At 38.3% G+C, this 17886-nt stretch overlaps 1 protein-coding gene across 7 annotated transcripts in view; it reads right to left on the reverse strand.

Moving 5' to 3' along the window:
* The window catches only part of LOC124149284 (D-glucuronyl C5-epimerase-like), a 349514-nt gene that overhangs the window by 93782 nt on the left and 237846 nt on the right, over positions 1-17886 (reverse strand). For 3 of the 7 annotated variants that reach the window (XM_046520758.2, XM_046520763.2, XM_046520764.2), the window contains one exon: positions 1362-1515. The exons of the other annotated variants lie outside the window; for them this stretch is intronic. The gene's annotated coding sequence lies outside the window, so the exon portion shown is untranslated. The remainder of the gene's footprint in view (positions 1-1361; positions 1516-17886) is intronic. 7 annotated transcript variants of the gene reach the window in all.

The raw sequence follows: 17886 nt of genomic DNA on the forward strand, positions 1-17886 counted from the left end.
ATTCTGACAGTTGCTGACGATGCATTTTCATAATTACCACCTATTCTGACAGTTGCTGACGATGCATTTTCATAATTACCACCTATTCTGACAGTTGCTGACGATGCATTTTCATAATTATCACCTATTCTGACAGCTGCTGACAATGCATTTTCATAATTACCACCTATTCTGACAGTTGCTGACGATGCATTTTCATAATTACCACCTACTCGGATAGTTGCTGACGATGCATTTTCATAATTACCACCTATTCTGACAGTTGCTGACAATGCATTTTCATAATTACCACCTACTCTGACAGTTGCTGACGATGCATTTTCATAATTACCACCTACTCTGACAGTTGCTGATGATGCATTTTCATAATTACCACCTACTCTGACAGTTGCTGACGATGCATTTTCATAGCATACAGAATAATCACATACTTTGATATGTAAGGTGAGGAGTAATGGGGTTTAATGTCGCGTCCAAGATTATTGCACTTATAGAGCGACTACTTTGACAGGTGCTGACATGGCATAGTCATAGCATAAAAAGGTAAACTGAATGCAACAACATAGGTCAATATGTGCTGCCATGATGAAGGCAAACCGTTTCAACGGAATTACCACTTACTATATAGATCATACATGGGGTTTGAACAGACAAGCATTCCCAGGTTTCAGACAGATTCAATAATAGAAACTCAGTTTACAGGAAAGCGGTATGTGAAGGATATAGAAAGCTGGGATGGAAAGGTTAAAGATAGTTTGACGAGTCACCACCTCGGGCAGGAAGTCCAAGTGCATTACATCAACATCTCTCTGTTCTATTGTTCATATCTTGATGCCTTACATATAAATACACATGAGTTTCCTTATAAATAAATCCATATCTCTACAATGATGGAGGGCATGGTAACAACAGATACGGAAACGGCAGCTCGACCTGGGGATTCTGGAATCTACGAGGGAATACAAGGTTTTTGTATGGAACCAAACGATGGGGCTGTAATTTTCAATCTGGACTATTAAAATGAAAAAACAATATGTTTTACTCCCTCAAACTTTAAGAGCATCCATAACATAGTGAATGAATTCAGGAATGTCTTTGTCTGCAAGGGTTTAGTCTTTGTTGAAAAATGAACGAACTGTGTGTTTTCAATGGGGAAATAATAAACTAAACATCTGTTGAAATTGTTTCACCAACTATAAGACACAGAGCCACCATAGCATATTGAATGACTTCAGGAATGTTTCAGTCCCAAGAGGACAACCTCTGTGAAGAACCAAACGCTTAATGTTTGGTGCCTGTGATTTTCAAAGGCGTTAATTATTTTTTTCTTTGGGTTGAAAGATTAGATTTGTTTTACCTACCCAAGTTACAGTTATAGATGACGTGATGATGATATGTTGACATCAAGGGATGTATATCACGGCATCAAGTATCAATATTGACAGCAATCACAGCAGCCTTTAGACCTTATTTTTTTCAGTTGGTTTATGAGACCTACCCACCAACAAGAAACAACTGAAATTAGAAAAAATAAAATGACTCTTGAAATATTATGCTAACTGTTTCGCAATCAAGTGAAATGCAAAAAACATACAAGATCTTACTCACCACACTTACTGAGCAAACAAATTCTCGATTCTAACAACAAAAACCTACAGACAATTGTTTGTTTTCATTCATTTTAGCTTATCTGAAAGTTACAATATTGTTTTGAATTTCATTTTGGACCACCAACCTTGAATTTTAGGGCAATTTTGTGGTGAACTACTAATAAAATATATAGGGCCTAATTTAACAGTAGTATTCATGATGCATGCAAATGCTCCATTTTCATAGAATTTGGTATGTTTACTGGGATAATATTATAATCTAAATTTGACATATTTGTGGATATGCCACAGTAAGATCTACCACAGATGTTAGTTAGCACTGCTTACCATAGAAAATATTCCACAGATCTTGGAATCTGCCGTGGATTTGAAGGTTGAATATTTTCAACAATGAAACTCCCTACCTGTGATGATACAACACCTGATTGCCTGATTGTTTTTTGTAAAGTCCCCCTTCATTCGAGGGGGGCTGCACTACGGTGTGAATTATGGATGAGATGGGAAGATTTCTGGCAACCCTATCACTTTCCCTTTCGAAAACACCAAAGGTGGTAATGTTGATTTCAATCTTTGATTACGTTGATGAAGCATGATCACCTGGAAATTGTGGGATTGATTTCTAAACATGCAATTTCAGTGAAACATGTTTACATGATCAAAATTGTATTTCTAGTCTAATGAAAACATAAAAAAACTGTTCCAAACCAAGAATCACATCTGCTCAACACAGACTGACATTGAGTTAAAATTAAAGTTTGATGAAATAATTTCTGTAAATTGTTTAAGTGTGCTTTAAACTTGCCCAAAGATAAGCCACAGTAACTATATTACCGCTATCTACTCCTGCGCCATGACTGTGGATTTTTTATTTATATATAGTATTTATTTTACTAAAAGCCTTGGTAAGTCTAGATCAAACTACACCAAGTCTAGTTTCCATGATTCCACACGAAAACAGCAAAAGAAGTGAGGTTCTTTTGAAGAAAAATATTTTTTTAAAGAAATATTTACATTGTCTAAGTGTAAGTCCACCGGTATCTGTACTCCCAATGTATTTATACACCATTAAAATGCACTTATACACCACCAACAAAGATACCGTATCGATTCATTTTAGAATCTAATATCACATTCAAACCCTGACATGACAACATTCTGTCACATTTATCTCCTAATGGGAGTCCTGGTATCTGATAACACAGATACAGCTGATGGGTAGATAGGAAGGAGTGCTCCCCCCCCCCCCCCCCCCCCGATCATAGTCCCAGTGCACTGATTACATCACTGCCTCTTATCTGTTCACACTGTCATGTGCTCACTCAGCATGCATCATGCATATCTCCACATGTATGCGCCCACATATGCATGCATATTTCTGTTTTCTTTGATGCTGATTTTTCTTGCATTTTAATCTAGGACAAGTTTTGTTATTACCTCATGTGAATTTCTTACATTTGTGACATGGTCTAGTTTGGGGATTTTAGTGTGCTAGCCAGATGATTTGGTTGGTTGGTTTGTTGTTTAAGGTTGCACTCAGCAATATTTCAGCTATATGTCGGCGGTCTGTACATAATTGAGTCTGGACAAGACAATCCAGTGATTGATATCATGAGCATCGATCCACGCAATTGGGATCATAACATGCATCAACCAAGTCAGCGAGCCTGACCACCCGATCCCGTTAGTCGCCTCTTACAACAAGCATAGTCGCCTTTTCCGGTAAGCATTGGTTGCTGAAGACCTATTCTACCCCGGATCTTCACGGGTCGCTAGCCAAATGAGATGATGATGCCGTTTAACAAGAATATCCCACAAAGACACAGAAAACTGACTCCGAGCCGACCAGCCCTTTTTTGAGCCCCTTAATGCTGAGTGCCAGGCAGGGCAACAACAAGTACAAAACTATGGTGGTGAAGACTTGATATACTATTGGGGGAATACCCCGGACCTTCTGCACTACAAGCCGATGCTCTACCACTAGACCACGGAGGCGGTCGCATAGGAAGAGAAGCAAACACATATTAAATGACTCAGCTCTTGAGAATGGATGCATATAAAACTATTTTTATACACAGTGTACTGACTCTGAGCCGACCAGTCCTTGTTTTAGCCCGTTAATGCCAAACGCCAGACAGGGTAACAACATATACCATCTTTTAACGTCTTTTGGTATGACGCGGCCCGGGACCGAACCAGTAGACCACAAAGGCGGTCTTAAAGTGGTAGTTTAGTTAGCATGTGACAAGAACGACTTCGACAAAATTATTGTGGGCTATCATGTTTCTGATAGTATATAGTTGTGGACTGAGTCCACCTTCACTTGTGTGAGGGCAAAGTCATGTTTATTACTATTTGCATAATGTATTCATGAGATGACACAGCCTCAAGGACATAAAGTGTACCGGTACTAATCTCTGCCTACAAACAGTAAGCTCATACGCTATTTGAGATAAGCGATTAAGGGACTGGTGTGATGGAAAGGTCATACATATCATTATACTGTAAGGATGTGGAATAATTGTGTGTTGCACAGCAATATTTCTCTTTATTACTGTAACAGTTCACTATGTCATCTGATGTACTCTTGATTTATGATACATCAGTCTTTAAATAAAGATAACCTTCTCACTTGATGAAATATTTTCTGAGATTATTACTTCACATCAAGAGCACCAATGTTGGAAGAAAACACTAAGAAACCAAACAGGACACATTTTTCTTTTCAATTAAATTTGAAGAAGAATCTTGACAGAGATATGTGTGAAACTTACTGAGATATTGATGAAAAGAAACATTAAAAAATTATGACCGATGCGATTTCCAAGTTGACTTACCTTTGCATGTGTTCTTCCAATTTGATTAAGTCAGATTTCAGGACAATAAGACTACATCTACATTAAACAAGTACATCAGTCTGTCTCAGTAAGCAAGACAAACCCATCACCAGTAAGGGATTATTATGAAGTGACAGGGGATCAAACCAGCTGCCTTCTGTTCTAATCAACAAACAACGGACAAAGTCCTTCTCTATAATGAATATTTCACGATTACCTGTTTTGAAGAGGTGCCTTGTGTATATTGTATATAGGAACCATTGAGTACAAAGGAACTCTCTTAAATTCTCTTAATTCCCAGGCAAGAATAGAATAAAATAAGTGTTCAGAAGATATCAGTCAAAAATGATGTCACCAATGACATTAACTGTGACTTCATCAAACACTATCACCGATTGATAAAAGGAGGTTTTGGTTGGTTTGTTGTTTAATGCAGCACTCAGCGATATTCCAGCTATATGAGGGCGGTCTGTAAATAATCGAGTCTGGACCAGACAATCCAGTGACTAATATCATGAGCATCGATCCACGCAATTGGAATCGATGACATGCATCAACCAAGTCAGCGAGCCTGACTACTCGATCCCGTTAGTCGCCTTTTACAACAAGCATAGTCACCTTTTACGTCAAGCATGGGTTGCTGAAGACCTATTCTATCCCGGATCGATATAAGGACGTGCTTACTAAAACCAAAGATAACTAGTTGAACACAGTGTGCAGTTTAGTAACTTGTTACTGTCTATGATATATCTACAAACTCCTCACAGGGTGTATCAAGGTAACATGTTACTGTCTTTGATATATCTACAAACTCCTCACAGGGTGTATCAAGGTAACATGTTACTGTCTATGACATATCTACAAACTCCTCACAGGGTGTATCAAGGTAACATGTTACTGTCTGTGACATATCTACAAACTCCTCACAGGGTGTATCAAGGTAACATGTTACTGTCTATGACATATCTACAAACTCCTCACAGGGTGTATCAAGGTAACATGTTACTGTCTGTGACATATCTACAAACTCCTCACAGGGTGTATCAAGGTAACATGTTACTGTCTGTGATATATCTACAAACTCCTCACAGGGTGTATCAAGGTAACATGTTCCTGTCTATGACATATCTACAAACTCCTCACAGGGTGTATCAAGGTAACATGTTACTGTCTGTGACATATCTACAAACTCCTCACAGGGTGTATCAAGGTAACATGTTACTGTCTATGACATATCTACAAACTCCTCACAGGGTGTATCAAGGTAACATGTTACTGTCTGTGACATATCTACAAACTCCTCACAGGGTGTATCAAGGTAACATATTCCTGTCTGTGACATATCTACAAACTCCTCACAGGGTGTATCAAGGTAACATGTTACTGTCTTTGATATATCTACAAACTCCTCACAGGGTGTATCAAGGTAACATGTTACTGTCTGTGACATATCTACAAACTCCTCACAGGGTGTATCAAGGTAACATGTTACTGTCTATGATATATCTACAAACTCCTCACAGGGTGTATCAAGGTAACATGTTACTGTCTGTGACATATCTACAAACTCCTCACAGGGTGTATCAAGGTAACTTGTTACTGTCTGTGACATATCTACAAACTCCTCACAGGGTGTATCAAGGTAACATGTTACTATCTGCGACATATCTACAAACTCCTCACAGGGTGTATCAAGGTGACATATCTACAAACTCCTCACAGAGTGTAGTCCTACACCATGACCGTGGAATATATTTATTTCATGAAAAAATAATTATCTAGAAACGCAAACAAAAGCAAGTCTAGCCAGCTCTAGCTAGCTCTATTCCACATCAGCATAGGGATTTTTTCTTTTATTTTTAGAGTCAAGAAGGATATTGTGAAATATAAGATTTCAGAGGTTTGGTTTGGTTTGTTGTTTAACGCAGCACTCAGCAATATTCCAGCTATATGGTGGCGGTCTGTAAATAATCAAGTCTGGACCAGACAATCCAGTGATTAATATCATGAGCATCGATCCACGCAATTGGGATCGATGACATGCATCAACCAAGTCAGCGAGCCTGACCACCCGATCCCGTTAGTTGCTTTTTACGACAAGCATGGGTTGCTGAAGACCTATTCTACCCCGGAATCTTCATGGGTCCATAAATGTTAGTCTACACGGGGTGTATTAAGGTAACATGTTTCCGTCTATGACATATCTACAAACTCCTGACAGGGTGAATCAAGGTAACATGTTACCGTCCATTATAGAAGCTATCATAAACTCACCTTAATAGTTTTGATCAGGGCACAAGTGAGCAACAACAAGACTAAGCTTTCCTTTCTGCGAGGGGGAAATCCTCCAGCCTCCAAAGCTTTAAAGTTTGAGCTTTTTGTGAACTTGTGTAGGGTCACCCTGGCACAGTATTGGGTTACAACCCTCAACAAAGACCTCTGAACATAAATAACAACATTTTGAACCCAAAATGGCAGCTCAACCACTGGAATGCAGGCTGCTTTCAGGGTTAGATATGCCAGCTATTGACGCCAGTGGATAACCTGATGAAAAAACAGCTCTCTGTGGATGTGGAAGCTGTTGCAATTGAAGGAATGTGATTGGGAACAAATTGCTCACGAGCGTTCAGATCATCCAATGCATAATTCACCACCACAGGAAAACTGCCCGAACGAAACTGAACACGCATGTTAATCTAACATGTAAATTGTTGGTGTTGAAGAAACCAGTCAGTTTGTCTGCTCGAAATCATAAAACTGTCGAACCAATACCTAAAACACTAGACTTAATATCTACAAAAAGAAAAATCGAATTAAAGAGAATAACATCAAACATACTTTTATAAAAAGTTGTGCAATTATCATCTCTTTTATTAGATACTGTTCTTTTAATTTAACATATATGTTTTACAATAAGACTTTGATAGCATATCTGATGACAAGCGAGTAATAATACCTTGAGGGTTACAAACAGACAACCTGCCTCTGAACCTTGTGTCTTGTGTCTTGTGTTACGTTCAGGCAATCATTTGCTTACAAATAAAACCCCAGTTAATGATCTGTGCTGATATAAACAGGCCACAGGTAACCTGTGTAATCTGATACTGTTTGTACAAATCTTTGTAGTGTTTTAGAATTATGAGCTAACATTCCCACATACGTCCTAGTCCTCATTCCTTGCGCTAACCTGTAATAAATTACATATCATGCTTAGAAAACTGTGTTATATTTATATATATGGATCAGATGACAATCCTAATTAAAAACTACATATTTTAACTCTCAAAATGATCTGAAATGGAAACAAACTGCCCTTTTGTACCATTTTTGCAGTGAAACAGGCACACAATTACCATATTCGACGTAATAAGCGCCCAGGGAGCTCTCAAAATTAGAAATAGGGGGCTCTTATTAGAATATTATTTTGGTGAAAAAAACAGAGTTGCAAGATAACTTTGGTGGTTTATGCTGACAGCCTGAAGTGTTTATATACGACAGATATATTTTTCCAGAATGTAATTGCCCATAATTTAAGGTGCATATAACACCCAAGTGCATATTATACAGAAATAAATAAGTCTTGTGTACATTGATCAATCAGAAGGGGTGCTGATTGGGATTGTTCACTAGCCAATATATTAGCAAATATCACCGTGGGAGCTTATTGGAGCGGCACGCTTATTACGTTGAATACGGTAAGTCTAATTGAACAAGTACCTTTCTGTTATATGCACTTTTCAATATATAATCGAGAAATGAGGAAAACAGAGACAAACAGATCTTTGGTATAAGGTACATAAATAACTGCATTACAGATGAAAAAAATTGTCAGTCAGCCCTGATAATTATTTTCTGAAATGTTTATGTCTTAAACATAAATCCCCAAAACTTACACTATGAAAGGATATTTTTTCATCTGGCATCAAACATCCATAACATGACTAAAAATTTGAAACATTATTTATAAGGATCCATAAAAAAAGTCTACAAAACAATTCTATTATTACACCTCTGTTAATCATCATCATCATCATCATCATCATCATCATCATCAAACATGCTCTGACACATGTGCTGAACAATAGCAGCATTCCATTGTAATTTTGATACTCTGCTCAAAGACAAAGGTTGAACTATTTTTTGTAAGCATAACAATGATGAATAATTACATACAAATGTCATAACAGGGTTCAAAAAGAAATTTACTTGACAAATGTTTGGCCAAAATAAATATTATTAAAGCCAAAAGAACTAAACTGACATACCAGAAAAATTCATTTGAAGCCTAGATGCTTTAACAAAGAATACTTGGCATGATTAAAAATACACTGCCATTACATGAGTTTCATTGGATTTTCAAACAACTCCATCACTGCCAGCTACTTTTCCTGACATAATCTTGGATTCCAACTTAAGCATTCATGGAAAACAAATTGCCTGAATTCCAGTCATATCATGGTGACCTGAAAATAATCCCCAAACTAGTGGTCGATAGCATGAGCACTGATCCACAAGGCTGGGGCACAGATGTAGATCTGGAGATCACACATGGTATAACCACGATCCCTATCTGGCAGTGACATCTAGTGACAAGCTTGGAGGCCCCACAGGGTCCAACTTCAAGGCATTTTCAAGCCTGAATTAAGTGTGTATTAATGAGGACATATTTCACGACTTAATGGATGTTTTGATGCCAAATGTGGTTCTAAAAAAGCACTTTCTCCGGTTATGACGTGGAAGTGTGCACTCTGCTACTAAATCACAATCATGGGCTTCTTTAATTCAAATATAAAGTCATAAAACTCTGATAAACCGCAGATCCTGTGATGCTTGGGAGAAACCGAATACAGGTAGGATTTACATTGGATATCATTTAATTATATACACATAAAAGTACAGAGAAAGTGGGAGGAGCTGTACTGCTGCGCGGAGTCAGGCACCAAAAAAACACTTACTTTTTTTTATGGAGAAAGTAACCTCGTGTGGGCTGATGGGTTAATAAAGGTAAACACTGTGACGTCATGTCTATCTTACTGGGCATGCGCAGACTGTTTGGAAGTGCATTGTGGGAAGTAATTACTGTAACATGATCCAGACGGAATAAAAAACACATTCAGATGACAGAGTTTTTAAGAAATACAAAAGTAATGGGGTGATTGACCTGTAATTGGTAGATTAAATATGAACACGTAAGTACTGTTGTTGTTGCACAAACTAAAATATCAAATTACCATTTACTTTTTTATGTAAAATGTGTGAGTGTCGGTGCTTCTGGTACGGCAGGACACTATCATTTGTTTTCAGTGATCCATTCATATAATTTTCACGATATTTCGCCTGTTACAACCAATGGAATCTGTTTCGGTGGATCATGTAGACTGGTTATTCTCTGATTGTTTATGTTTACACACTAGCATCTTGGGGGCAAAAGTAAAAAAACAAACATTCATGATAGTAGTTTTGTAAAACTATTAAAAATCAACCATAGTAAACTTTCATGACAATTAGGCCACATACAATTATTAAGGAAAATATTAATTGATACTTCAAGATTACAAAATGTATTATTTCATCTTTTCTTTTAATATTTTAAATGAGTTTGGATGGATGTAGATTATGCATGTATTCTATACTATAGTCTTAATAAATCAGGTGTTCCTTAACTTATTTAGAGTAGCACATTTAGTCCTTGCAATAGCTAAAATGTCTAAGATTTAGGGTTCCAGATTCACATGCCTTCACAGACAACAGGAGTCCCCTTAATTTCACACACAGCCCCATTGCACAAAAGGAGGTGACTGCTTAGCTAAGTGGTTGAATAATAAAGTGACAAGACCCTATCCAATAGAAATCTCTGCATAAAGCAGAGTTGATTGAACAATACTAGTATACCATAAGCATGTGTGTATGAATCACTATCAAATAGTTATGATACCAGGTGGTCGCGAAAAGGTGAGCGTATCCTGCCCCACCAGTGGCAACCATCACAAACACATGCAAAGACAAGTCAATTGTTCACCTGAAAAAACACGGGAACATATGGTACAAGTCAAAATAGGGAATCATCAGACATCATTTTTGTCACCGATGCGTCAAATTTGGAAATGTCCTCCACATGTCTACCATAGAACTTTTTGAAAGCTTTGCTGGGGCCTTGAACGTTGTAACCTTGATCACATGCCGCAGGAACTGGAAATATTCCCCACATGGACACCTTGTGTGAAGCAGCCTTGGATCATGTTATGGCTAAGACTGTTATATTTTCATTAACATTTCAAGTTTGGAGAAAGATTTAAGTCAGACAGTGATTGAGTGAGTTGAGTTCAATGCCGCTTTGAACAGTATTCCAGTTTAATCACGTGTCAGCTAGATGTGGGAGGAAAGCCCGAAGTGATGCAGGTCTCAGACGTTTACCACTTTGGTGAAAACCACAAGCATGGTGCTCTGAATGATATAGGGACACAATCGGAAGAACCAATGACAAGAGATTTCTGGGGAGACCAAGGACTGCAACTCTGTGCCTTCGGTGTGTAGAGGAAACATTTTAAATGCTGGGCTACCATACCACTCCAACAAGAAATGCTTGAACTTATATTTAGTATTTTTATTAATGTGACGGACGAACAGGATTGACAGTAATTCAATAAAATAACGCATTAATAACACATAATGTATCAAAGAAGTGGATGATACTCTTCGGTAGGAAATCTTTCCAAAACCATATTCATAAGAAACAATAGATAATCACTTTCCATGCAGACAACAGAGATTTATCTAGAATTCAAGACAAAGTGCCGTGGGAATAAATACAATTTTGTTGATATTTTTCTTATTACCTTAAATTCACAAGTCACCTCTACGAAACAATACCATGAGCTATAATATATTAATCATGTTAACATGAACTGGGAAATTCATAATTTCAATTCAGGAATGGTACTGACATTTGCTGACTTCTAAAATAAATATTCATTAGTGCCTTAACTAAATTGTTTTCTATTTTGGTGTAAGTTACAGGTTAAGAAGACAACTGATTGAAGACAAAAGTCAGCTACAGCCAGCCATGATGACATTCACATACTTGTGCAATATGTTTGTCAGTAATTCTTGTTTTCCATCACCCTGTAGTTTATGAGGTTGTATTTTGAGATTACAAATGTAACTGCTTATTCACTATCATATATCTTTAAGGTTATTTCCCTCAGTGTGTGATGGAATCTCGCAGACATGGGGCTATGCAGATATAATGAAGATTTATAGAAGCCTCCAAATTTATCTGATGTGACATCTTAACTGGTGACAGTTTACAGGAGATATTTACACAAATAATCACTAGGAAGTCTTGAACATAAACAAGGAGAAATAACTTAAAAACAGCCCCTAGAATACCAAATATCAAATTGTCATGTTTTACCAAAAGAGACAAAACTAGAACCAATTCTAGTGAAGACATTCTCAGCATTGTATTCAGATTGTACAATTTTATCCAGTTGTACACCCCCCCCAAAAAAAATATTTAAAAAAATAATCTCATACCAACTTTTACTGGAGTAGGTCCAATTGTTTTTCAGATATTGAAGTAAACGTTGGTACCTTAAATTAACTTCCAGACTATACCTTCATGTAAAACACACACGGTCAACATTCAGACACATATGTTGCACAAACAGTCAAGTACCTGTGTCACGATAATGTCTCTAAGTAGGTTTATATCGCATGGATGTAACGTGTCATTCAGACAGCACACTTGAATGGCCAGAGCTAGACTTTGGTGACTCCTGTTGATGTATTGATTGTGTAGCCCATTGTCTAATTCTGACCCACATTTGTGAGCATGTCAACAGCATTGCCTTGTACTTGGGTCCATGTCAAATCTATCCTAACATTTTTTCTGAATGCTCTGGGACTGTGTCAAAACTATCAAATAATTTCTAACAATCCAGGTACCTTTTGTCAGAATGATCCATCACATTTTCTGAAAGTTCAATGTCTGTCCCATTATCATAATTTCCATACTGATCTGGGACCTTGTTGATACACACCTTACCATTTCCACTCCATATAGGGACCATGTCAATACACACCTTATCATTTCCATTCCATATAGGGACGTGTCAATACACACCTTACCATTTCCACCCCATATAGGGACCATGTCAATACACACCTTACCATTTCCACCCCATATAGGGACCATGTCAATACACACCTTACCATTTCCACCCCATATAGGGACCATGTTGATACACACCTTACCATTTCCACTCCATATAGGGACCATGTCAATACACACCTTACCATTTCCACCCCATATAGGGACCATGTCAATACACACCTTACCATTTCCACTCCATATAGGGACCATGTCAATACAAACCTTACCATTTCCACCCTATATAGGGACCATGTCAATACACACCTTACCATTTCCACTCCATATAGGGACCATGTCAATACAAACCTTATCATTTCCACTCCATATAGGGACCATGTCAATACACCTTACCATTTCCACTCCATATAGGGGCCATGTCAATACACACCTTACCATTTCCACCCTATGTAGGGACCATGTCAATACAAACCTTACCATTTCCACCCTATGTAGGGACCATGTCAATACACCTTACCATTTCCACCCTATATAGGGGCCATGTCAATACACACCTTACCATTTCCACCCTATATAGGGACCATGTCAATACACACCTTACCATTTCCACTCCATATAGGGACCATGTCAATACACACCTTACCATTTCCACTCCATATAGGGACGTGTCAATACACACCTTACCATTTCCACCCCATATATGGACGTGTCAATACACACCTTACCATTTCCACTCCATAGAGGGACCATGTCAATACACACCTTATCATTTCCACCCCATATAGGGACGTGTCAATACACACCTTACCATTTCCACCCTATATAGGGACCATGTCAATACAAACCTTACCATTTCCACCCTATATAGGGACCATGTCAATACACACCTTACCATTTCCACCCTATATAGGGACCATGTCAATACAAACCTTATCATTTCCACCCTATATAGGGACCATGTCAATACACACCTTACCATTTCCACTCCATATAGGGACCATGTCAATACAAACCTTATCATTTCCACTCCATATAGGGACCATGTCAATACACCTTACCATTTCCACTCCATATAGGGGCCATGTCAATACACACCTTACCATTTCCACCCTATGTAGAGACCATGTCAATACAAACCTTACCATTTCCACTCCATATAGGGGCCATGTCAATACACACCTTACCATTTCCACCCTATGTAGGGACCATGTCAATACACACCTTACCATTTCCGCTCCATATAGGGACCATGTCAATACACACCTTACCATTTCCACTCCATATAGGGACGTGTCAATACACACCTTACCATTTCCACCCCATATATGGACGTGTCAATACACACCTTACCATTTCCACTCCATAGAGGGACCATGTCAATACACACCTTATCATTTCCACTCCATATAGGGGCCATGTCAATACACACCTTACCATTTCCACCCTATATAGGGACCATGTCAATACACACCTTACCATTTCCACTCCATATAGGGACCATGTCAATACACACCTTACCATTTCCACTCCATATAGGGACGTGTCAATACACACCTTACCATTTCCACCCCATATATGGACGTGTCAATACACACCTTACCATTTCCACTCCATATAGGGACCATGTCAATACACACCTTACCATTTCCACTCCATAAAGGGACCATGTCGATACACACCTTACCATTTCCACTCCATAAAGGGACCGTGTCAATACACACCTTACCATTTCCACTCCATATAGGGACCGTGTCAATACACACCTTACCATTTCCACCCCATATAGGGACCACGTCGATACACACCTTATCATTTCCACCCCATATAGGGACCATGTCAATACACACCTTATCATTTCCACCCCATATAGGGACCGTGTCAATACACAATATAACATCCAGACCATTTTGAGACCACGTCGTTTGATCAATACCATCTGTCCTTATTGCCAAACCACACAGGGACCATGTCAAATCTATCCTTATCACTTACAGACATGTCAATTCTTATTTTCAGAAAGACCAGACTGCTTAGTGACCATGTGAAGTCTATTCTTGACAATTCTAACCACTCACCAACCATGCCAAATCCATACTACACCAGAATCAATATGCTCTCAGAATGTAAGGAATATCCTCTGAGTCAAGAATACCCTTCTTAATGGAAAATCGCCTTTGATTAGTGGTTCATTGTATTAGAGGTTGAAATTTCAAACAACCTGACCATAAATTACTGGAGACTTTGTGAGTTAACCCTCAAATCTCAAATCTTGATGACTAGCCAAGATGGTGTTTCCTGGGACATCTTTTCTTATTGATAAAACTAAAAATGCAATTGCTCCTACACCAACTAGTGAGTGAGTGAGTTGGGTTTAACGCTGCTTTTAACAGTATTCCAGTTATATCACGGCGTGTCAGCTTAATGTGGGAGGAAAGACCGAAGTGATGCAGGTCTTGAACGTGTAATTACCACTTCAGTGAAACCCGGGTTTGGTGCTGACAAACCTAGAAACATAATCGGGACAAACCGGGATTCGAACCCACGATCATAGGTTTCTGGCGTGCCCAAGGGACGCAACTCTGCACAGCGAATCACAGCGCCTTAGATGACTGGGACACCCGTGACCCCCTTACACAAACTTAAGTTACATAAAACCTTGAAGAGTCAAGCCACTAACTAATGGATTAATGTGTACATCATTGGCATTGAATTACAGAAATATGTCAATCTTCAAATTGCATAATTATCACAAAATGTCAACAAGTGTCAATAAAACTTGCCACACATAAAGAAAGAGTCAAAACACAGAAAAATGACATACCTTTCAACAACTAGGATCCTCCATTCCACAGATCAGTTTTAAATATCTTGTTTGTTGTTCAACGCCGTACTCAGCAATATTCCAGCTATACGACGGCGGTCTGTAAATAATTGAGTCTGGACCAGACAATCCAGCGATTGATATCATAAGCATCGATCCACGCAATTGGGATACATGCATCAACCAAATCAGAGAGCCTGACCACCCGATCCCGTTAGTCGCCTCTTACGACAAGCATAGTTGCTGAAGACCTATTCTACCCCGGATCTTCACGGGTCTTTACATATGTAATAACCATACTACACCTATGGTAATTTAGGGTTAAAGCTTGGATTTATAGGAGGCTTTACTGATCAAATACAAGTTAGATAAGACAAAAGTTAACAGCAATGTGTTTAAGTAGTTGGCAAACACAGGCCATGAGGCAGGTGCCTCAATACTGAATCAAAAGTTACGAAATCTAATTTATTTGAAACAGAATATTTCTTTTTGCCACCTGGTCAATAGGACAGGTAAACTTGTGACACCTCTTGAAGCTTAATGCACATACCAGGGCGCTGATCCACAAAGTATTTGTGGTGTTATGACAGCCAAAGTCTATATAAAATAATAGCTATGTATCGCAGTGCTGGGAATCCAAGGACTGGGGCCATAAATAAGGTATCATGGCTAATACCGATCATGAACTATCCAAGACATAATCAAGTTTTATTGGACATTTTAGCAAGGACTCTAGCTGGTCAGTTTCTAATGAGGGATAGGCGGCCCTGTTGTCTGAGGCAGGTTTCTAATGAGGGATAGGCAGCCCTGATGTCTGAGGCAGGTTTCTAATGAGGGATAGGCGTCCCTGTTGTCTGAGGCACCATATAAAATGCTATGTGTTGCCTAGCTAGACATACAAGAATTCTATTATGGGTTTGAATTCCACTTACTTCTGCTTTGGGGTTTCACAAAGTTATTAAAAGTCTGACTCACTTTGACTTCAACTTCCTCCAACATTAAACTGAGACCCATGATATAGCTGAAATGCTATGCCAAACTGTTGAAGGTCAAGTTCTAGGTCAGTGGTTATGTGATGAATGGTGACAACCAATTAAAAGTCCATTATCCATTTTAACCACTGCTGCTACTAAACTGCAACAATGTAATAAATAAAACCTTTTTCAACCTTCAAATGACGACTTTAACGACTCCGTCTCGCATGCCCCTTGTTACATTACGGAAATCTATTAACGGAGTCTGTAAACAACAAATGTGAGACACATAATGTCCCTATTATTCAAGGCAATAACTTGAAATCAGGACAATACCTGACACAGACACGTAACTGTACGCGTTGATTGTCCGTCTGTTATAAGATAACAAGTAAACACTGACCCAAGCTGACAGCTTGTTCTCAGAGGATGTTTATATTTCTTGATAGGAGTACAGTTTGAGAGATAAACATCTCCCATGGATCACAAGTGTAACATAATAAGCAATGCCCTCGTGGCAACAGGATCTACCTGCCTTGCTACACTGAGAAACCCTGTGGGGACTCCAGGTTAGAATGGGTCGCCATCAACCTATGATTGTCATACCAGCTATTTAATCGATTGGGTGGTCAGACTCGGTGACTGTTTGGATAGAGTGTCATCATACACCAACAGTGTGGAATGTTGCTGTAGTTTTTAGTTGTTCTATGTTGATACTGTTTGTTTTACATTGATATTTCATTTTAGTTTCACATTGATACTATTGTTCCACACTGATATTATTGTTGTTCTACACTGATATTATTGTTGTTCCACATTGATACTACTGATCCACACTGGTATTGTTGTTGTTTCACATTGATACTATTGTTCCACACTGGTATTATTGTTGTTTCACATTGATACTATTGTTCCACACTGATATTATTGTTGTTCCACGTTGATACTTTTGTTGTTTAAAATTGATACTATTGTTCCAAACTGATATTATTGTTGTTCCACACTGATACTATTGTTCCACATTGATATTATTGTTGTTTCACATTGATACTATTCTTCCACACTGCTATTATTGTTGTTCCGCACTGATACTATTCTTCCACATTGATATTATTGTTCCTCACTGATATTATTGTTGTTCCACATTGATACTTTTGTTCCACACTGATATTATTGTTGTTCCACATTGATACTATTGTTCCACACTGATATTATTGTTGTTCCACATTGATACTATTGTTCCTCACTGATATTATTGTTGTTCCACATTGATACTTTTGTTCCACACTGATATTATTGTTGTTCCACATTGATACTTTTGTTCCACACTGATATTATTGTTGTTCCACATTGATACTATTGTTCCACACTGATATTTTTGTTGTTCCACACTGATACTATTGTTCCACATTGACATTATTTTTCTACATTGATACCATTGTCCTTCATAGATACTATTGTCCCTTTTTGATACTATTGTTACACTGATACTTTTGTTCTATATTCCTGCCATTGTTCCACACAGATACCACTG

This window comes from Haliotis rufescens, unplaced genomic scaffold, assembly GCF_023055435.1.
Source record: "Haliotis rufescens isolate VD_foot unplaced genomic scaffold, xgHalRufe1.0.p SCAF_13, whole genome shotgun sequence".
NCBI classification, from domain to species: Eukaryota; Metazoa; Mollusca; class Gastropoda; order Lepetellida; family Haliotidae; genus Haliotis; species Haliotis rufescens.